The 23,163-nt window shown below is 35.4% G+C and overlaps 1 long non-coding RNA gene across 1 annotated transcript; it reads right to left on the reverse strand.

Annotated features, from left to right (window-relative positions):
• Positions 1-17,598: 17,598 nt before the first annotated feature.
• LOC132632298 (uncharacterized) lies at positions 17,599-22,022 on the reverse strand. The gene is made up of 3 exons (XR_009579298.1): positions 21,532-22,022; positions 18,246-19,987; positions 17,599-17,972 (listed from the first exon to the last, which is right to left on the reverse strand). It is a non-coding gene; the product is annotated as an uncharacterized LOC132632298 (long non-coding RNA).
• Positions 22,023-23,163: the final 1,141 nt, after the last annotated feature.

The following is a 23,163-nucleotide window of genomic DNA, read 5'->3' on the forward strand; positions in this document are numbered from 1 at the left end:
ATAAAAATGAAGTTTCTGGGCTAAAGCCCAATACACAGGAACAGCAGCAGCAGCCCAATAATATGAAAACTGCTGGGCCGAAGCCCAACAGAAAAGTGGGTCCAGCAGTCCCAAACGGGCTGGCCCATTTGATACTTATTACCCTTTTATTTTATTTTATTTTTGTGCATATAAATTTGTATTATGCAAACTAACTCTTTGTTTGTTTTGTTTTCCTAGTTTAGATAAATCTTAAATAATTAGTAGGCTTAGTTTTAGTAATGGGTAGTTAGTTTAAACAAAACCAATAATCAATCCCCTAAGTTTCATTTTCTTCTCTCCATATTAAATTATCTATAGAATCTATAATATTTGCTTCTAGAATAATTGATGGCATAAATTAATACTTTGATTTCCAAAATACCAGTATTACATAAGTGTAAACTGAAGCATATTCTCGCAAATAACCCTTCAAATTTGGAATCAATCATATATCATTTTAGCTAAAGGTAATTAATAAAGTTAAGGAAAGGAGGGAAACTTATGTCCTTTTTCGTCATAATTGCCTTCTAAGCAAAAGAACAAGTCTAAGCATCTCTACATCACCACATTGATATTGCTTTTAAAATCGCAGAAAAGAATCATTAATATCTCACTATTTGGTTTGTTTCAAAGGTCTATTAAAATACTGCACAAATCCGCGTCTTCTTCTATTTATATATTCTATACAAATATTATTTTAAGAAGCAATATTATTTAAAGTCTTTTTAGCAATTTTATAAGTTTTATTCGAAATGGCATTTAAAATCTTCTTTTATGTAAATTATCATATTTTCTCTAAATCTTATCTTAAGCAACAATTTATATTTTTCTTTAAAACTTTAGCAGTATTATAAGCTATTTTCTTTAATTTTAAATATTATATTTGCATCTTTAGCCCTAATTAATTAACCTAAGTTTGGTCGGATAACCGTAAGTTAACGGATTTTAAAGGATGTCTAACCCCTTCCCTTTAGGATAATATAGAGCCCTTACCTAGAATCATACTGGTTGAGCAGACTATTAATTGAGGTTTAGTTTTTAACTTTGCCTTAGTTAAACTCCAGGTGTCCTAATTCACCGTTAAATTAATTAGGTGGCGACTCCTTAAAACAAAATAAACAGGAATCACCAATACGTCATACTCCCTAAATCGACCCGGTTAAAATGGGGTGTGACAATAGCGATAATGTTCTTCAGGTCAGGGCAATTTTTGAAGTTGTGCGGCCCTCCACATAAGTAGCATCCCTTCTTCTCGTTCTGCACCTTCTTTTCAACATAGCCCTGACGACCACCTAACTTCTTGCCGTCAAACTTGTTTGCATTTTGAGTCTTGAAGTATTGTTGTTGCGACTCCTTGCTCTCGCCACGATCTCCCCCACCTTTGGCATCGCTACCCCTTGACTCATTGCCTTGGCCTTTGCCGTGCTTGTCATGCCTGAAGTCCATCAAAAAATCGGCCTCCACTATGGCTTGGTCTATGTCTGCGACTTGACGGCGTTGCAACTCCTGCTTAGCCCAATTTTGCAACCCGTCTATAAAGTGAAACAACAAGTCATCGCTAGTGAGATTGGGAATTTGAAGCATAGGGGTGGTGAACTCCTTGACATAGTCGCGGATGCTCCCTGTCTTCTTCAACTCTCTAAGTTTGCGCCTTGCCTCGTACAAGACATTATTTGGATAGAACTGTCACTTGAACTCATTCTTGAACTGATCCCACGTGTTGATTGTGCATAGACCTCTGTCAGTATCAGCGACCTTTCTTCTTCACCATAACATGGCAATCTCTGTTAGGTACAACACAACGGTGTTGATCTTGTCCTCATCGTCCCTTACTTTGCCATGCTTGAAATAGTTCTCCAAGTGCCAAAGAAAGTTCTCCACCTCTTGTGCATCACAAACCCCTTTGAACACTGGTGGCTTAGGAGCCTCAATCTTAACCTCCCTCATCACGACAACATTGTTTGCTGCCTCGGTCACACCAACGTTGACCTACTCTTCGAGTTCCACTATCTTTGCCTTCATGGCATCAATAGTACTCAACTCCTCCATGAGTCTGCACTCTAAGGCATTGATGGTTTGCTTTACCTCAATTTCAGCCTGCATGTGCCCTTCCAAGTCATTTCGGATGCTTTCAATCTCTTCAAGAGTATGCCTCTCAAGAACGCTAAGAGTGCCCTCCACTTTGCCCAAACGTTGGCCAAATATGTCGATGGCGTCCATCCCTATGTTAACCTTCATAACCCACTCTTTACCGAGTGAGACGTCCTCGGACAGGACCTCCACGTCATCCTCACTCGCCTCAGTGGTTGATGGTTCTTGGGATGTAAGCCTTTCATTTGGCACAACCTCTGGCGGCACCTCCTGGCTCTTGTTGGCGTCATTCCTCTTTTTGTTATGGCCCTTCTTGCCAGCAGCATCCTGAGTGACGTTGGCTTGGGTTTTAGCAGCGTTGATTTCTCCATCGTTTGCCATTCCCTCAGTCGTAACCTTCGCTCTGATACCACGTTGTCACGTCCTTAGTCTTCAACTAAGCGCACGTGCGGCACTTGACAACTCGCTCAAGTTCTTGCACAACTTGCTCACGATCTTGCTATGCCAAGTCAGCCTAGATTACTACACTTAAGATCACTAAGGGAATAGTAGGTGAATAAGACAAGAGAAATTTGCTAGAAGGAAGCTTTTTATTATAGAAGAGTTGATTGATTTTTGCTTGATAGTTTTTACAAATGTATTCCCCTCTATTTATACTACTCACCTAGGGGCTAATGGATAAATAATAATTGTTACACAAGTCCCTCTATATTTACAAGTATGTCTGATAACGTCCAAATCCACCCTATTAATTAGAATGGGCACGGTCGTATGCAAATATAATTTACCCAACTATGAGTCGGGGTCGAATCCCACAGAGAACAATATATAGGCGATTAGGAAAAGTAGAAATTATCACCAATAATAGCTATGCCAAACAATAGATAATATTTTGATTTTTGGAGAAAATTATAACTAATGCAAAAATGTAAATTAACCTAGAAAGCAAGTAAAATGATCAATGGCCACAAGCATGGATACAAGGGAAACTACGCTAAAGTAACGATCCAATGTACTTCATGATTTACAAATAATGGTGAGTTTATATTACTTAGCCTCGGATAATGACTCTAAATTAGCTTCTTCCGAAGACTAACTAAACTACCTAATTGAATATCCCTAAAGCAATTAGGAGCATTAAGAACACCCGAATATGGCTACAAGTGGTGTCGCCTATCCCTAGGTCGATTTCCATTAGATGAGGGTTAGCGCCTCAAATTCTTGTTAATTAATCTTTTCCAATCCCGAGTTTGCCTCTTCCAAGTTTAAATCGAAATAAATGGGCAAGTCTTAGGGTTAGCTACTCCCTTAAGAATCACTCAAAATGAGATTAATTAAAGAAACAATAACCCACTTCATTAGGAATAAATTCATTCAACACATAAGCAAAACAAGAGATTCAATCCAAACTTAAACAATGTATACTTCCATAAACAAGGTTCAAGTATTGAAATGAAATACTACACACATAAATATTCAATACAAAACAAGGAATTGAAGAAAGGATTAAGAAATATCTCATTAAAGTGCTTCCAATCTTCTCCTCCAATGGTGTTGGTGATGAAACCCTAGCCTCCAAGTTTATGTGTTATGCCAAAGATGTAATGTTTTTGCCCTAAGCCTCTCTTTTATGCCCCATATTTCAGATTTGCAATTTTGCCCGTTTTTGCGAATCTGTCCCGTTTTTTGCAAAACTGTCCAGTTTTGACAGTTTTGCAAATCTGTCCAATTTGGCCTCTTTTTGACTTTATTTTCACTTGGTTTCCTCTGATCACTTCTAAATCATATAAAACCTATAAAATAGATGTAAATGATATTAAATGCACTATTTTCTCAAGCAAACATAGCAAAAATATAAGATTAAAGAAGAGATAAGTTGGTAAAATACCAACTTATCAAACCCCTAAACTTAAACTATTGCTTGTCCTCAAGCAATTCAAAACATACAATCTCTTTCTAAGGAATTGACTCAATAGTGCACCAACAACATACCAAGTTAAAAAGGTCTACTTTAAGCACAAACACATGACTTTGATTGGTACCAACAATTAATCCAAAACGTATGAATCACCAACTTCTTCTCAAAAACTTCATTTTCATTTCAAGTGTTCAAACACCAAATTAGTCAAAGTAGCAATCACGTCATGACACTAAAGCTTCAAAATTTGTCTCATTATCACAAAACAACTTTCTTTTGTTCATTCCTCTCAATTGGAAAATGGAACAAATTCATAACTTAAATTCTCATGTGCCCTCACACTCAAGAGAGAATCCCACACTTAGAAAATGTAATTCAAAACACAAATGGGATTTTAAATAGAAAGAATTAACTCTCTTCTCTCACAAAGATGTTCAATTGCACACGTAGTACCATAAGCTTGCCCTTCATGTATTTCTCCACTAATATAGACACACTTGGTTCGAAATCAATTAGGACTTAAAGGGTTGTAATGTAGGCTTTTGGTTAAGGTAGGGACATAATTTGGAAATAGCGACTCAAAAACCTCCCTAAGCACTACAATTTTCAACAATCAAAGCACACTTCCTTTGAATTTTTCCACCTCTGTCTTCATTTTTCATTTCACCACTTAGTTTTCCCATTATTCACACACTAGTTTTTTTTTTTTTTGCACCGTAACACCGTCGACGGACCGTCGATGGTGTTACGGTCTGTATCTCCGACCGTAACTCAAGTTGTTCATTTATAGCATAGGAATCGTAACTCAAGTGACGGACCGTCACACGTGTTACGGTCCGTAACACCTCACCGTAACGTCATCCAAATTTCCAGAAAGTTTACATGGAAATCAATGGTGTTACGATGGGTGTTACGGTCCGTAACACATGTTACGGCCCGGAACACTGAACGACGGGCAACCAGTTAACAATTTTTTTTCCACCTCTTCGCCTTTAAAGTAACTCCCACATAATAACTTTTTCCAACCATCACTCCCAGACTTAGGCGTTTCGCCTATGTTTGCACTTTCAACGCACTTAAGGAGATAGGATACCAAAAGATGGATCAATGACGAACGACGTAAAGCTTGTAACATGGTTGTCAAAGAAAAGGTTAAAGGCTCAAAAGGGGTTGACTAGAGAAAATATGCAAGGGTAGGATATTTAAAGCACAAAAGCGGTTCAAGGAAGGCCTAACATCATTTTTCAAACCAAGTGTAGTCTAGGATTTCGCCTTGAAACTCATTCCGGGCAAGTTCTAGACCACAAATAATGCAAAAGAACTCACAAATAAACCTCATCACACATGGCATATGAAAACTCAAGTAGAATATGTATCCAAGAACCAATTGAAACGAATGAACTCAAAAAGTCACTCATAGCCTAAAGAGACTAATTAGTGAAAGTAAGAGCCAAAAATTGAATCTAAAAGTCACAACAAGAAACCTTACTTCAATCATTTTTCTTTTTCAAAAATCAAGAATTCATATGCCAAGGTTTAAATAAGTTGGTACCAAGCAAGCCAAAAATTAGCCAAGGGGCAAAAAATCACATCCCAACACCATTTTTACTCCTAAACTACCTAACCAAGAACGGAAATAAAATAATAAAAGTGACTAATCTACAACATGCAAAAAGAACGAAATTTTCAAAAAATTTGAGCAAGTTCCATTTGTAACGTTTATCCACAGACACACCAACAGTCACAAAATAAGCCCGGCAAGGGCACACAATCAAGCATAACCAAAATATAACGTGCTACCACATGCCACCCCCAACTAAAAATATTGCAGTGTCCTCACTGCATAATGACAACGAAGGACAGTTTTGCAGAAGCAAAAACTGGACAGTTTTGCAGAAACTGGACAGTTTTGCAGAAACTGGACAGTTTCTGCAATTTTCAGCAGCTACTGGTTTGGGGCTGTCCGAAAATCCGACCTGCTCAAAACAACTCCAAAAATTTTAAAACTTTGCAGATTAGTCAAAAACCATAAGCAAAACCATTCCAAAAAATTAAATTTCAAAAATGATTTAAAAAATTTTAAAACGATGGGTTGCCTCCCACCAAGCGCTTAAGTTAACGTCGCGGCACGACGGTTACCTTTACCACTTTTCCCTCCATTTGGAAGATATGAATTTGCGCCCTAACTTTGAATCAAGATTATGATGACGCTCATGGGGCGGTGGTAGAAAAGCAAAGAGGCCAACTCTCGGGTGTCGCATTTTGCACTTCTTGGCCCTTAAGTGAGGCATGCCATTTTGTCTTCTTGGCATAGCAAACTTCAAAATAAAAACACTTTCTTCTTTATCTCCAGAATTCTCCATTGGCTTGATTGGTTCAACTTCCATATCATCCACTAAGCACAATGTTGAAAAATGGTTAGAATGTGGTCCAATGCGCTTCAATTTCAAATTCACTTCATTTTTGACATCCTCACCCAAAAATGAACTAGAGTCTTCAAAAACCATTTCATGAACTTTTTTATGCAACTCTAGTATCATTTCTTCAATCTTGGCATCTTGCATTATTTTTCGATTGGTCGGTTGGCAATTGATCATTAGCTCTTGAAAATCAATATTGACCACTTTTTCATTGGAAACTAACTTAAAACTACTATCCATAGCCCTTTGATATTGAGCATCACATGACTCAATCTTTGCATTCAATTCGGCCTCCAATTTTTGGATAACAATTTCAAGTAGCTCCACTTCTTTACTTTGCTCAACATGCATTTTTAGAAATTCTTCCATCATCCGTAAAAAGCCTTCACGGTGATCCCCATAGACTTCAAGATGTTGAACTTGATTCATTAGTCAATCTTGGCTCACAATATCCACTTTGTCAAGTTTTTCTTCATGGTGAGAATCGTCCAAAGCTTGTAAACATCCTAACATGGTGAAATCCGTGTTTTGGATAGTTTCATCATCTCCATTTTGAACTACTTCCCACCATTTGGCCACAATTTCCCCATATTTTTCATTTCTCCCCATAATGCCACTCAACATTTTCTCAATTTCCTCTTTTAGAGTATTGGAGATTTTTTCTTTATGATTTGGCTCATTTTCTTCAAGTTGAATCACTTCTTCAATTTCACAACTCTTGTTGTGGTCACAAGAATTTTTGGGCTCATCTTGTAAATTTAAAATCTCTTCTTCAACTACTTCATTTTGAGGAATAGGCACATCCATGGAAATTGAAAAATTTTCATCCTCAAGTGATTTGTTCATTTCTAAAATGGATTGCCCGATGAGTTCTCGCTCCTCCTCCCTTTCTCGGTCAAAATATGCTTGGAGAAATTCCATGACACCTTCATATCCGGTACTTTGCTCTTCGTTTGCCATATCATTGTTCCTATCAAACTCAAAAGCACAACTTGTATTTTCATTAGAACAACTTGGGGGGAAGGGAAGGAAAATAATTAGGACAATCACTCCAATGTCCATTTTGACCACCACATATATTACAAATATTCCCATCATAGGATTGAGACGGTGCACACATCTCTCTCCCGGGAGCATTTTCACAATCTTGCCAAAAGTGAGGTCCTCCACAATATGGACATGGGTCATCAAAGTATGAACAACTACCATCCAACCAATTTTCATTATATGATACCATTTTTAAAAAAAAAAAAAAAAAAAAAAAAAAAAAAAAAAAAAAAACTGGACAGTTTTGCAAAAACTGGACAGTTCTGCAGAAACTGTGCAGTTTAGCACAAACTGGTCAGTTTTTTTTTTTTTCAAAGACATAAAGCAAAGAAAGTTTGGACCAAAGCAAGTTAGCTTAAATCCCAAATTAACCCAAATACGCCAAATTGTTCCCCGGCAACGGCGCCATTTTGATAACGTCCAAATCCACCCTATTAATTAGAATGGGCACGGTCGTATGCAAATATTATTTACCCAACTATGAGTCGGGGTTGAATCCCACAGAGAACAATATATAGGCGATTAGGAAAAGTAAGAATTATCACCAATAATAGCTATGCCAAACAATAGATAATATTTTGGTTTTTGGAGAAAATTATAACTAATGCAAAAATGTAAATTAACCTAGAAAGCAAGTAAAATGATCAATGGCCACAAGCATGGATACAAGGGAAACTACGCTCAAGTAACGATCCAATGTACTTCATGATTTACAAATAATGGTGAGTTTATATTACTTAGCCTCGGATAATGACTCTAAATTAGCTTCTTCCGCAGACTAACTAGACTACCTAATTGAATATCCCTAAAGCAATTAGGAGCATTAAGAACACCCGAATATGACTACAAGTGGTGTCGCCTATCCCTAGGTCGATTTCCATTAGATGAGGGTTAACGCCCCAAATTCTTGTTAATTAATCTTTCTCAATCCCGAGTTTGCCTCTTCCAAGTTTAAATCGAAATAAATGGGCAAGTCTTAGGGTTAGCTACTCCCTTAAGAATCATTCAAAATGAGATTAATTAAAGAAACAATAACCCACTTCATTAGGAATAAATTCATTCAACACATAAGCAAAACAAGAGATTCAATCCAAACTTAAACAATGTATACTTCCATAAACAAGGTTCAAGTATTGAAATGAAATACTACACACATAAATATTCAATACAAAACAAGGAATTGAAGAAAGGATTAAGAAATATCTCATTAAAGTGCTTCCAATCTTCTCCTCCAATGGTGTTGGTGATGAAACCCTAGCCTCCAAGTTTATGTGTTATGCCAAAGATGATAATGTTTTTGCCCTAAGCCTCTCTTTTATGCCCCATATTTCAGATTTGCAATTTTGCCCGTTTTTGCGAATCTGTCCCGTTTTTTGCAAAACTGTCCAGTTTTGACAGTTTTGCAAATCTGTCCAATTTGGCCTCTTTTTGACTTTATTTTCACTTGGTTTCCTCTGATCACTTCTAAATCATATAAAACCTGTAAAATAGATGTAAATGATATTAAATGCACTATTTTCTCAAGCAAACATAGCAAAAATATAAGATTAAAGAAGAGATAAGTTGGTAAAATACCAACTTATCAATGTCCCCTCTCTAGAATTCTCTACATGCCTAGAATATTCTAAGGCTTCTCAAGAAAGTCTTCCTAAAATATTTTATAAGAATCTAGAGTCTTTCCAAGAAAACTCTCCATCATCTTCCCATAAATGCTAGCATCTTTGCCATGTAAGCATCCACATGTCTAAAATATGTGCTTATGTGGCAAGATGACTTGAAAGGTCATCACACTGGGCTTCATCTTTCTTGTTGAACAAACGATCAAGGGTCCTCCAAATTTCATGAGCTGATTTGCACCTTATAATATGATCAAACAAGTTGTGCGAAATGGACCTCTTCAGGATGAACTCCGCCTTCGCATTAATTTGCTTCCACTTCTTGTATGCGCTACTATTTTCAGGTCCGTCAATAGGAGGACTTGTGTAACTACCATTAACAACATCCCACAAACCCTCTCCCACAAGGTATGACTCCATACATGTCTTCCATACCTTGTAGTTGGACTGATTCAACAACTCCATCCCCAGTCCATTAACACGACCGCTTAAATCCATTTAGAGAAATCAGTTGAATCTACCACTAACCCGATCTTGAAATAAAATCCAGAAGCCAACTACGGCTATGGCTCTGATTCCATGTAGAGAAATATAGCAGAAGAAAGGTAAATCGGGAATTACCTTCTGCTAGCCCAAGATCGTTAACTAAGATTGGAAGATTTAACTAAAGAAGAGGAAGTTATGAAAAGGAGAATTTGGTTGAAGAAGACTTTCTTGAATTGACTTGAATGACTTACAATTGGGTTGACTAGAAATGTACAAGATCATCCCTATTTATAGTTGTCTATGGATGATTCTAGATACTCTTCTAGATACATCTACAAGAAAATTCTAGCAACCTTTATCTTCTAGTAATACTCTAGAGCATCTAGATATTTCTATAAGATAATTATTCAAGATGCTACAGTAGACCATTCTAGATATTCTTCTAAATATCTATGATATTATTCTTCCAAAAAATTAACTTTAATATTTCACATGCATAAAGGAAACTGGTACCACTTTGAACGTTCTTGCTTTAATCTTTGTCATTTAATAATACTTTGCCTGATATTGGTTTCATGGTCAAAATGAAAAGGATGTTATCGTGCTTAAAAGATCCTAATTTTTATAAAGTAAGATTAAACAATTGAGAGACCGAGAACCAAGGTGCATCTCTCATTTCCTCTAAATTGAGTGAAAGACTCTAATTTCTTTACCCTATGTTTGGATGGTTGTTTCCCATGGTTCATTAATGTACAGTATGGTGTTGTATTGTATTGTACCGTATTAATGAACATCATATTTGGATAGACTGTATCGTTTGTTGTGGTTTAATAACATTTGTATTGTTTGGTTTGATTGTATGATACTGTATAATTACTTGTAAGTTTACTAAAATACCCTTAACTCTTGATTAGAAATTAGTTTATATATATATATATATATATTAATAAAACTCAGGTAAAGAATAAAATAGGAACTTTAAAAAATAAGTAGGTAGTGGGTGGGGGTGGTGGAGGGGTGGGTGGTGTGAGGTGGGTGGTTGTAGGATAAGGGTGGCTAATGGGTGGTAGGGTGGGGGTGAGTTGTTGTGGGGTGGGGTTGGGCGGTGGTGAGGGGTAGTAGGTGGTGGTTGGGGTGGGTGGCAGAGGAGTGGGGTAGTTGGGGTGGGAGTGGGTGGTAAGGCGGGGGTGGGGTGGGATGGGTTAGGGTAGGGGTGAGTGGTAGAGTGGTGGTGGTGTGGGATGGATGGTGGAGGGTGGGGCAGGGATGGGGTGGGATGGATGGTGGAGGGTGGGGCAGGGGTGGGGTGGGGGTCAGTGGTAGAGTGGGGGTGGGGTATAATGGAGAAATGAAATATGTAACCACGGAAAAATCACCAAATCTATGGTTACAAAAATTGGGACGTTTCATAGTTATATAGCCATGAAATGAACCACGGGTTTACAACACCATACCACATAATTTTAAGAACAATGAAAACAACATAATTTCATAGAAAATCATACATTAATGAACCACGGGAAACCACCATCCAAACAGGGGTACTGGGGTTAAAAATGGCCCTTCCCGCTACACATTAAGGATGTACGTATCCTTTTTCTTCTACTTATAAAAAGCTTATTTAACTTTTAACGGAAAGTTATATGTCATTTTAAAATCGTGACCAACTTCTAGCTCGCTCATTGGATGTAGCATTACCGAGTATTTCAAATTAAAAGTGCACGAGTCAAACATCGTTAAAAATGATTTGGTTAATAGACCTAAATCCTTTACCGATAAACACCATGTTTTCAATTCTTCTTTTGATGCCCAATGAAATTATTGACTCGTTTAGAAGATGGTAACAAAGGTAATATAAATTAAGTGGAACGTCATGAGGATCATTTCGTTACATAAAAGACTAAAGACCTCAGGATTTAAATTTCGTTACATAAAAAACTAAAGACCTCATGATTTAAATTTGGAATAATATGTTTTGGTCATTAATGTACATGAGATTGACCAACCTTAAGTGACACATCAATTTAGGAACAAGTATATTGCCCCAAATTTTGGACCACTCTATGTGTTTCTGTGAAATAGACCTCTTTAATTTGCACGCTTAAGAAGGTGAGATTCGTCAAAGGCACCAAGAATCTAGGTTATGTTATACCCTAGGCAACTTGACGTAAATAAGGTAGCACTAAACAAGATGAAAAAATTAGGTAAACATATTAATTAGAACCTTAGCAGCGAATTTAAACTGAGTCACAACTTAAGATTAATTTGTTATTTGTAGTTTAATTTATCATAACATTTATAATTACTATAAATTTACGGCACAAATTCTAACATATTTATTGAAAGGTATATATCATATGTTTGGAAATTAATGTCAAGGTCTTTTTCGAAACAGACTTTTAACAAAAGACATGAATGAATAGTTTTGTGAAGTTCAAAAGCAATTTAAATTTCGCTAAATTAAAATTTAAGGTTATAAGTGTTGCAGGTTGCAAAGTTCAAGGGCAAAAGCAATAAAAAATCATCAGGTTAGTTTGCTATTACCTTAAGTTTGGGTTGAATATGCTCAATTTCTCTTACTCGGGCATCATATATCCTCGAATTACTCCGTAAGTAGGAAAAATGATATCATGAATCTTTTGAGCACATCAATGTATTCGAAATTTCAAATCCCAAATATAAGTGAGAAAATTAAACTATTATATTATTTGTGAAATAAATACGATATTAATGAGGAAAAATAAAAAGAACAAGTTATCTTTGTTGGTTGGATCTTAGCTAGTTTATTGACTACAGAGTTCTCTACTTTACAAGTTTCTCCATGCAGAAAACACAAAATGCAGACTAATCCATAAGTGAAAAAGAAGAAAGTGAAATGCGGGAAATTACATGCAATGATCTTGAAAATGAATGGTATTTAATTTTTGAAACACCCCCCCTCCCCCCCCCCCCCCCCCCCCCCAAGCGCGCACACACACAACTATCTTCCAATATTGGGTAAGTTTTTAAGGTCAGAAGTCAAATTTTGTTAAACTTGAAATTTTGTCCATGACCCATGGAGGCAAGCGAGCTCAAAAGTGCAAGATCACCCACCTTCAAGGGCAGACTTGAATTACATTTGCAGAGAAAGATCATTCAATCCCGGTTTATATCATAGACTTTTTTTTTTCACTAATTAAGGAAAGAATGATGTCATTTTATATTCAGAAATAATTTAAATTTAAACTTCTAATTTTATGCTTTGTGAGATTATTTATAACCACCAAATATATGTAACTTATTTTAGCAATTTTTTTGTTTTTTGTTTTTTGTTTTTTGTATTAAACTACTTACCCAGTAAAAGTTTATCACGTAACCTGAGATAGAGAGAGTATCTTATACATTTGCTCAATTAATCAATTAAACTTTATGAGAGTAAATTTCACTTAACCTCTTTAACCTTTTGGATTTTTTTGAATGGGATTTTCTGGATGTCCCATAAATAAGGCCTCCAATTCTATGTTATAGCCTTCATGCCCTTGAGCAGAACATCTGCCTCTTAATCCTCTTAATTTGGACAACCTTTAATCAGAGAAAGAAAACATAAATTCTATCAATCTTAGAATTAAACAATATGCCCTCACCTTTTGAAAGCTAAGGGACAATTAACCCTCTTGATCTTATATCAACAGTAAAAAATAAAATGAATTATTGCATGGATATCAAAAATGTCAAAAGTAGCACTCGATTAACATGGACTATATATAATACTTTTTTTTTCAACAATTAAAAATATAAGTAATTGTATTGTGTCGTATAAAATTTTACATTTTGATACCTCTATTTTTTACATTTTGATACGTCTATTTTTTCTCCTTAAGATCTTCTTTTGATTTTCAAAACCTCGTTCCGCTTCATTCAATATTAAAGCTTCAAATATATCTTTATCTATCTTGCTACTTGTAGCATTGCTAGTATTAAAATTTTACTTTCAACTAATCGATTTTTTGTAACGCAATTGTTCACTTTCTTGTCAATTTTACGTATTTAAAGGTGTAATTATTTTAAAAAAATATTTCATTGATCATTATTTTGAAAATAAAACTTAACAATTTCGAATGTTAGATCACGTAGTACTTCGTATTTTTTAAATCACCTGAAATTGTGAATTTAAGTGATTTTTTATTTCAATTAAAAGATAAATGCATGCCTAGTTTTTTTTTTCCTCAAAAACATTTTAGTTAACTTAAATGAAATTACTCATTTCTATATAATGCATTGGGTAATTTACTTATTCTTTTTATTTTTTAGGAAAATATATATTAATTGATCATTATTGAAGATCATTTTGGACATTTTATAATTACATGTGATGATCCAACTCAAGTTAGGTTTTGGTTTACGATCAAGGAGGTTTATTGTCCATTTCAAACGGTGAAGGGCAGGGGCGGAGCTAGGTAGGTTCTAGGGGGTTCATCCCGGCGAAAAATTATAGTGTATATACAAGATTACAATTTTTTTTTATGTATATATAGTAGATGTTGAACCCCCTTGGCTTCTTTATGTATTCACTTCTTCATATTTTTGAACCCCGTTGGTGAAAATCCTGGTTCCGCCACTGGTGAAGGGGTATTTAAAATCCAAAAAGCTATGTAGTTAAATTAAGTGAGATTAGAGCGTGTTTGAATTGACTAATTTTAGGTGTTTTTAAGTCAAAATAATAAAATGTTTATAAACACTTATTTTTAAGTCAAAATAATAAAAATAAGCCATACGCGGCCAAAAAGGCTCTTACTCCCTTTATTAACTTAGAGCTCGTTTGGATTGGCTTATAAGTTGGCTTATAAGCTGTTTTTAGCTTTTTTGAGTGTTTGGCTGACCAGCTTAAAGTCATTTTGTGTTTAAAATAAACTCAAAAAAATAATTGAGTCAATTTGACTTAACTTATCTAAAGCAGCTTATAAGCTGAAAACAACTTATAAGCCAAAAAAAATAAGTTGGACTACCCCAACTTATTTTTTTTGACTTATAAGCTGTTTTCAGCTTAAAGCCATAAGCCCATCCAAACAGGCTCTTAGACTTCTCAATTCATGTACACCTTGATCATGTCAAAAGAGCGGAAGCCATAAATGAGCACTTTTAAATTTGAAAAGGTATTCCAAGATGTAGAAGTAAAACATTATTTTTCTTCTACGTTGAGTGGCTTGTAAAGATTATGCTATAAAATATTTTTCTTAAAAGTATCTACTTAAGAAAGAGGGGACTAGAAGTCTAGAATAAAAGAGATTTTCTTCTAAAAGTCTCAAAGAGAGGACCTCATTACACAATTTGTTACCGTTTCCACCGATATCGGAAAAGAACCAAAAGGTTTGCATAACTTTTAGTAAATATTTGATATGTTGTCATCCCCCACATACTGAGATCAATTAATCAACTCAAAGGGAAAGAAAGATTGTAATAAAAAATCTGACGGCTCCCCATGTGATTTTAGAATATAGGGCAAAGGTGTAAATATACCCCTCAACTTTAGAGAAAATATATCCTCTGTTAAAAAAGTGGTATATATACCTTTACACAAATAGTGCAAATATATCCTTTTTGCTAACGAGTTTTTTAAAAAAAAATCATTTAGCTTTTTTTTTTAATTAAAAAAATGCCATGTGGCTTTAAACAAAAAATCTACTCATTTTTTTAGTAGACATATTTTTCTAACGACACATAGTAAATTTTTTTCTGGTGGGTCAGGTCTAGTTCGTTTAAAAAACTGCTTTAAAAAAAATAAGTCTACCCATTTTTTTAAATGAACCAGACCCGACCCACTTGGAAAAAAATTATCATGTGGCTTTAGAAAAATATATCTACTAAAATAAATGGGTAGACTTTTTTTTTAAAGCCACGTGGTGTTTTTTTTTTTTAATTAAAAATCAACTAAATGATTTTAAAAAAAAATCCGTCAGTAAAAAGGGTATATTTATATAATTTTGTGACGGCAAGGGTATATTTACACCACCTTTATAACAGAAATCATATCTGCTCTAAATCGCAAAGTTGAGGGGTATATTTGCACCGTTTCCCTAAAATATAACCTAGTAAGGGCTCAGTTTTATTTTGGAAAAGGCTGAATCTTTGACTGGTCAAGAGTATTTCGTAATTTTATAAAGACCTACTCGTACGAAACGTTGGATTGCCAATTTTCTGATTTAGAAGTAGCTTTTTTTTGGTTGTTGATTTTGACATAGAGGGTTCAACTTCAACCACTGAGACTCAACGGTCTGCATCATTCAGTATCAAACAGTTGACAAAGTTATGCGTGGTTGAGTGTTTTTGCATTAAAAATGTAAAGAGTAGTTATTTATAGTTAAAAATGGAATAAGCCATAAAAACACATCTAAACTATGATGAAACTGTCAATTACATATCCAAATCATTGCCCAGAAGCTTGTTTGAGGTCATAAATAAACTTTTTAAGTTTTCATACTAAAGGAGGAGAAGAAGAAGGTGAAGGGAAGGAACAACCATGCCAAGAGAAACCTTCATGAAGATCACCATGTAAAAAAACATTGTTCACATCAAGGAACACTGTCCAGTTTCTTTTAACAACAATAGACAGTAAGCATTTGATTCTGGTAAACTTAACAACAGGTGAAAAGCCTCATTATAGTCAATACCTTCCTTTTGGGTGTCACCCCTAATGACAAGTCTGGTCTTGTACCTTTCAATGGCTCCTCAGATCTTTTCTTGATCTTATAGACCCATTTACAAGGTATAAGCTTTTTGCCAGAGGGTAAGGGGACAATATCCCAAGTGGAATTTGATTAAAGAGCATGAAATTCCTTTAGCATAGCCTCTTGCCAAATAGGATTTGAAGCAGCCTGCTGGTAATATTGAGGTTCATGCAAGTGCCACTCAGAAGTAGATAAATTGTAGTTGACTGAAACAGGAGCAAAGGGAATGACAGAAGAACATATGTAATCTGAGAGATATTTAGGAAATTGGTGTGGTCTTGAAGATTGTCTAGTGGGTAAAGAAATAGTAGAAATGATGGGAGCAGGAGCAAGATTAGGAAGAATAAGATCAGGAAGAGGTGGAGTAGAAGGAAGTATAAGAGGCAAAGGATAATCAGAGGGTGAGAGAACAGGTGCAGAAGTTGGATAATATGAAGAAGAAGAAGGAATGGTAGAAGTTGGAGAACATGAAGGAGGAGGAATAGGGGGAGAAACATCAACAAACTCAGAAGAGGAAGGAGGAAATATAGAAGGAGAAGAGGAAGAGTAAGGAAAAACATGTTCATGAGAGACTACATCCCTAGAGTATAACACTGAATGGGTGGATAAATTTAGGAGTTTATACCTTTTTTTTGCAACAAGGATATCTAATGAAAATGCAAGAGATAGACCTAGATTGAAACTTATCCCTCTCAATTTTGGGTGAAGTAGCAATGGAAAGGCATCCAAAAGACCTAAGGTGATCATATTAAGATGGATGGCCATGGAGTTTTTCAAAAGGTGAAAGGTTGTGTAAAACAATGGGTGGGAATCTGTTTATGAGATAAGTGGCAGTTAATACACATACACCCCAATATTTGGTTGGTAAATTGGATTGAAATAGAAGAGCTCTATAAGTTTCAAGGAGGTGTTTGTGTTTTCTTTCCACAATACCATTTTATTGTAGAGTATGCGGAATAGTAGTTTGGTGTAGGATGCCTTGGGAGGTGAAAAAGGATTTGAATTCAGAACTGGAACCCAGTTCAATTGCATTATCAAGTCTGAAATTTTGGACTGAAGTATGAAACTAGGTTTGAACCATGGCAATGAAATGAAACTGGGTTTGAACCATGGCAGTGAAAGCCTTAAGGATAGATCAAGCATTACTCTTGCAGGAAAGTAAATGAGTCTAAGTGACTATTGAATAGTCATCAACTAAAGTTAGTAAGTATCTAAATGTCACGCCACGAACCAAGACCCGGGCATAACACGTCACTCGGTGCCTGACTGCATGTGACCGAGCGAATCACGTGGCTTGCTGAATCAACATAGGGCATGAACTGAATGCGGAATATAAATTTAAAACATGGATTGTCTGAATAACATGAGTTATCATAATACTAATGAAAATATTGTTTAACATGATTTGGAAATAATTTGAAAATATAATAAATGCTGAGCCAATGCTGGCTATACGACTTTGAACATCTGACATGACGTAGCTAAATAATCTATGAAACCTCCAACATTAGTCTGACTACTTAACTGTTTACCAGGACAAGGCCCCCGGCATACCCTAACTGCAAAACTAACATGAAATATAAATACTGACTAACCGCGAATGAGATGGGGCTCACCAAAAAGCTGGTACGAGCAGTGTCTTAACGAGCTGATCCGTCGTCCTGTAAATCTGCATCATGAAATGCAGGACCCCAGGCAAATAAAAGGGGACATCAGTACATTCGAATTGTACTGGTATGTAAAGCAACTGAATGAAATAAGCATGGCACATGGAAATAATAGAACTGAAACTGTATCTGTAAGCTGAACATGAACATGAGTATCATCTGACATGAGTGTGTGTGTATGTCTATATATATACATGAGTAAAAGCATTTTTAGTTGGGAGAGCATTAATATAACTGACAACATGAATCACCACGCGGGTACATGGAGTCTGTACCTGGCTCGACCAGCAGAGCAATCTCATACCTTGCTAGGGGTATGAGATATAAACGTGACATGAAAGGATCCAATCAATAAAACATGAAGGAATCATCCTAACTGGGCAGAGCGATCCTTATCCTACGGTGGCAAGTGTAGTTTCAGGCTATCTGAGCTTTCTCGGTAATTTGTGCAACTCCCAAAAACATGAACACGAAAATAGGTAGCATCTGAGACCATGATTTTCTTAAACACGATTTGTAAACATGAATTATAAATATAATGTAAAATGATATATAATTACATAATATACTTGTATGAAAACATGGAGACATGTAGGATTTTCATGAAAATAAGCATAATAGTTCATATCTTACATGTAAGAAGCCATGGAATGCAAAGTATAGGTTTTCATGGATTACGGATAGATTCTCAATAACCAAAAATGAATATTAAGAATACAATAACAAATTATTAATACAAACATGGTATATCATGGTACATGTACTTAGGGTTATCATGAACATATCTAGAACCCTAGATTTTTTATGAGCTTTCGTATAATCATGGAAGAACATGGCGTGGAAGAACAATTATGTTCCCACACGTAGTTAATTTTGAGATGGATTTTCTTGAAAACTCTAGTTGAGGAACAATGATTTTCTAATTAGATTATATGAATACATGTTTGAATTGACTTGGAGGGGCTTGGAAGGGCTTACCTTAATGACTTGGATTGATAGGAGAAGAGGAACTTCATTCTAGGGCTTGAAGGAATGAAAAATAGAATTAGAAGACTGAACTGGTGTATTTATATGTAACTGTGTCGAGAGATATACGGACCATAAATACAGTCCGTATTTATGGACCGTATTTTATCATGGCACAAAAAAGAATGTCAAGGCTGAATTTTTCACAAAATACGGACCGTATCTCAAAATACAAACTGTATTTATGGGACGTATTTCATTAGACAGTTCTGCGACTATTTAGTAAAACGATCATTACTTTTTGTACAGTTGTGCGCTTGACCTCCATAATATACCGTTGGAAAGTATTTCAAATGGATACAATTTTCATCAAGGAAGGTTTCCCAAATTCCCAATTAATAAAGGGTTAGAGGCACTTGAAGTAAGACCTTCTGCAAATTCACTTGAAAACATGCTCGGTAGAGTGGCTTCCAACTTTGCTTTGTCCAAAGACTTTTATTATGACTTGATTAGTTTTTAAAACACTTTCTATACTCCTCATATCGGTTCCATTATACCCCCATCTTACAAGTCGAACTCTAGCCCGAATGCACGAGGTGTTACACTAAAGCCATTGTAAGTTTGTGTGTGGTAAGGTCCCTAAATGTCAATATGGACCAGTTTAAAAGGAGCAGATAAGGAAGAAGAACTATCAGATAATGACAATTTATGTTGTCTTGCAAATGGACAAATAGAGCAAATGAATGACTGTTTAGGGGAAAGTTTGCTAGAAATGGATTTAATTGATTTTATTCTATTATAAGGCATATGACCCATCCTTTGGAGCCAATAAATCATTTTTATTTAAATCGGTGGAAATATTACAAGTGGGGAGAGAGGGAAAAGGATTATTGGCAGAATCAGAAACACGACATGCATTATTTACAAAAGTAGCATTAGGAATATCTAAAGTAGAAACATATGAGGGTATCACAGTGTCAGCATCAAAATACAGGAAATAGTGTCCATTGTCAGCCCTACCAATTGCCAGAGGTCTCTTCAGAGAAGGACCCTGCAAAAAACAATTGGAAATAGTAAATATTGCATGACAATTAAGCAGAAGCATGAGTTGGTAAATGGAAATGAGATTAAATTGAAATGAAGGTACAAGAAGAACATTGTGTAAGGTGATGTCATTCCTAAGGTTTAAAAATCCAGTTGAAACAACGTTTACTTTATAGCCATTGGGTAGTGTAATTAGATAAGGTTTAAATAGGGGTTGTATGTTATGAATAAAATGTTTGTGGGGAGTCTTGGAAGCTTCTCAGTCAAGTATCCCAGTATCTATTTTTTAACCGAAGGGAGGAAGCACAATCATGAAAATCTACAGAATTAACTACAGAACAAACCTTCAAAGTATTCATATCCAGAAGATTCTCCAGAGGAGTTATCATTGTTGAAGTCTGGTGAAATCTGGTTAAGTTGAAGAAGAAAGATAAGATGTTGGTATTGTTGATGAGTCAGTCCGGTTGATCAATAGTAGTGATTAATGGTTGAGTAGATGTGATTCCAGTATTCTCAGTTTGGACACAAAAAACTGATCTTTTGGACTTAGTGAATTTGAAATCAATAGGGAACCCATGTAATTTGTAGCATTTATCAATGGAGTGAGCCGGTTTCTTACAGTATTTGCATATCAGTGAAGAAGTGAAGACATTTTTTTAATTGTCAAACTGAACTCTTTGATTAAACCTTTGTGGAATAGGACCAGAGGTGGCATGAAATGAAGCAAACTTAGTGGAAAAACTAGGACATCATAGTGAATTGTGCTCTTGACTGTGGAGTATGATTCATTGAAACCAGCTAGAACTAGAAGAGCCTTAATTCCTCTAGAAATTTGCCTAAGGCACCACAAGTGCATACAGGGCCTATATATGCAATATTCATCTCATTCCAGAGACTGCTGAGTCTAGTAAAATAAGCAGCTATGTCCGAGGTTCCTTGTGAAAGTGAACCAATTTCCTTCTGAATCTTGATGACTTTGGACCCATTGGATTCCCCAACCTTTCATTAATATCCAACCAGATTTCCTTAGTAGTTTAATACCCCAGTACACTGGTACCAATGTCCTTAGATAATGAGCTGGTGATCCACGCAATCACCGTATCACTCCATCTTTCCTAATAAGAGGAATCTTCATAGGGTTTGGCATGACGCCCATTAATCATACCTAGTTTATTCTTAGCTGAAAGAGAAATGAGCATGCTCTCTCTCTCTCTAGGCTACGAAACCACTACCATCGAATCGGGGAGACACGAGATGTGTTCATGGACTATCCGAAGGGTGTACATAAAAATGATGTGAAGAATCTAGTGTAAAAGGTTCAAAACCTTCTAAAGAACTAGTAACATTGGTAGTCTGAGTCATAGAACTAGGTGCAGAAGAACTAGGTACTGCTAGGGCCATTGATAACAACAAAAATGCAATTCACAAATATCTCAATAACACCAACAATTGCACCTACTATGCAGATTCTCGAAGAAGTTGCAAGTAAAATGGAAGAGATATTACTGATTTTCTTAAGATAAAATGAAATTCGAACAAATCACCGAATACCAGGTCAATTCAACGTCGACAAGCTTCAAATCGAACTGTGAAACCTCAAAATCGAACCGAGAACACATCGCGATCTAGCTTCGAACACAAATCGCGAACTTTACCAAATTAGGGTTTTGAAAACTCAAAAAAAAAAAAAAAAAAACTGAAGAATCTGTTGGGGAGGGTAAGATCGATCGAAAGATAGTGACGAGATGAGTTCAATTAACTCACTCTGATACCATGTTAGACTTGCAAATTACCATAAATTGAGAGAAGTTTCCATAAGAGGAAAATTGAGATCAAAGATATAGAATGAGAATTGGGGAAAAGATATTTTGTGCGGAAATAAAATGAAATCTGTTATTAATTTTGACCAAGTCAACAATATATATAGGTACATTAACAATAGGTACATTTGTAAAAACTAAATACAAGTACAAGGCTCAAATGTGAACTGAGTACACTGTAATGCTAAAATTGAACTGTCAAGGTACTTGGGCCTGTTGCTTAGCTGTCTCATTAGGCCCAAGTCGATTGACATTTTTTTTTTTGGGGCGGGTTTCCGATGACCCTTTTGAACTTATTTTTCGTATTATTTACCCCTTCCTGATAAAAATTTAAAACGCAGCATGTGCAAATACGCGCTTACTCAAGACTTGAAAAAAGGAGTCTTTAAAGGAATTTGTTTTGGAAATGTGTAAGAAGTACATTTGAGGCACAAGGAAAATTTAGCAGCATTAATGAAGCCAGCTACTTAGAGAGAAAAAAGAAAAGTTGAAGATCTGATCTACGACATCAAAGAGTCATGGTGCAAGTAGTGGTGGATCTAGCTAGGGGGCGGGACGGTGTTACCCGAACCCCCTTGGCAAAAATTATGCTATATATATAAGGTTAAATTTTTATTTATTATGTACATATATGGCTTAATATCCAGATGGACCCTTAAACTTGGCATGTTTTGTAAGATAGACATATAAACTTATAAGGTGACCAGATAGACACTTAAACTTACTCAAAGTGTATTTTTCAAGTTTTTCAGTTGTTTTGAAAACAAAAACTATATTTTTCAAACACTCACAATTTTCATGGCCAAACAAGCCCTAAATATATCACAAAATATTTTTTTTAAAATGCAAAAATAAGGCAAACGCATATACATGAGACTATAAATGTGCACTTAAACAAATAAATACTCGCTAATCGCAATTTTACAGCTTTCAATTAACTCGGATTTTTTTTTACACTTGAATAATTAAAAAACAATAACTTTAACCAATAAAAATCCTTAAAAAAAGAAATTTCAAATTAAGAAATTTCTTTTTTTTAAGGATTTCCTTCTCGGTTTTACAGTTTTCTTAATTTGAAATTTCTTTTACACTTGAAATATTGAACTTAAAAATTTCTTAATTTGAAATTTTTTTTTTAAGGATTTTTATTGGTTAAAGTTATTGTTTTTTAATTATTCAAGTGTAAAAAAAAATCCGAGTTAATTGAAAGCTGCAAAATTGCGATTAGCGAGTATTTATTGGTTTAAGTGCACATTTATAGTCTCATGTATATGCGTTTGCCTTATTTTTGCATTTTAAAAAAAAATATTTTGTGATATATTTAGGGCTTGTTTGGCCATGAAAATTGTGAGTGTTTGAAAAA

The sequence above is a fragment of the Lycium barbarum genome, chromosome 3, assembly GCF_019175385.1.
Source record: "Lycium barbarum isolate Lr01 chromosome 3, ASM1917538v2, whole genome shotgun sequence".
Lineage (NCBI taxonomy): Eukaryota > Viridiplantae > Streptophyta > Magnoliopsida > Solanales > Solanaceae > Lycium > Lycium barbarum.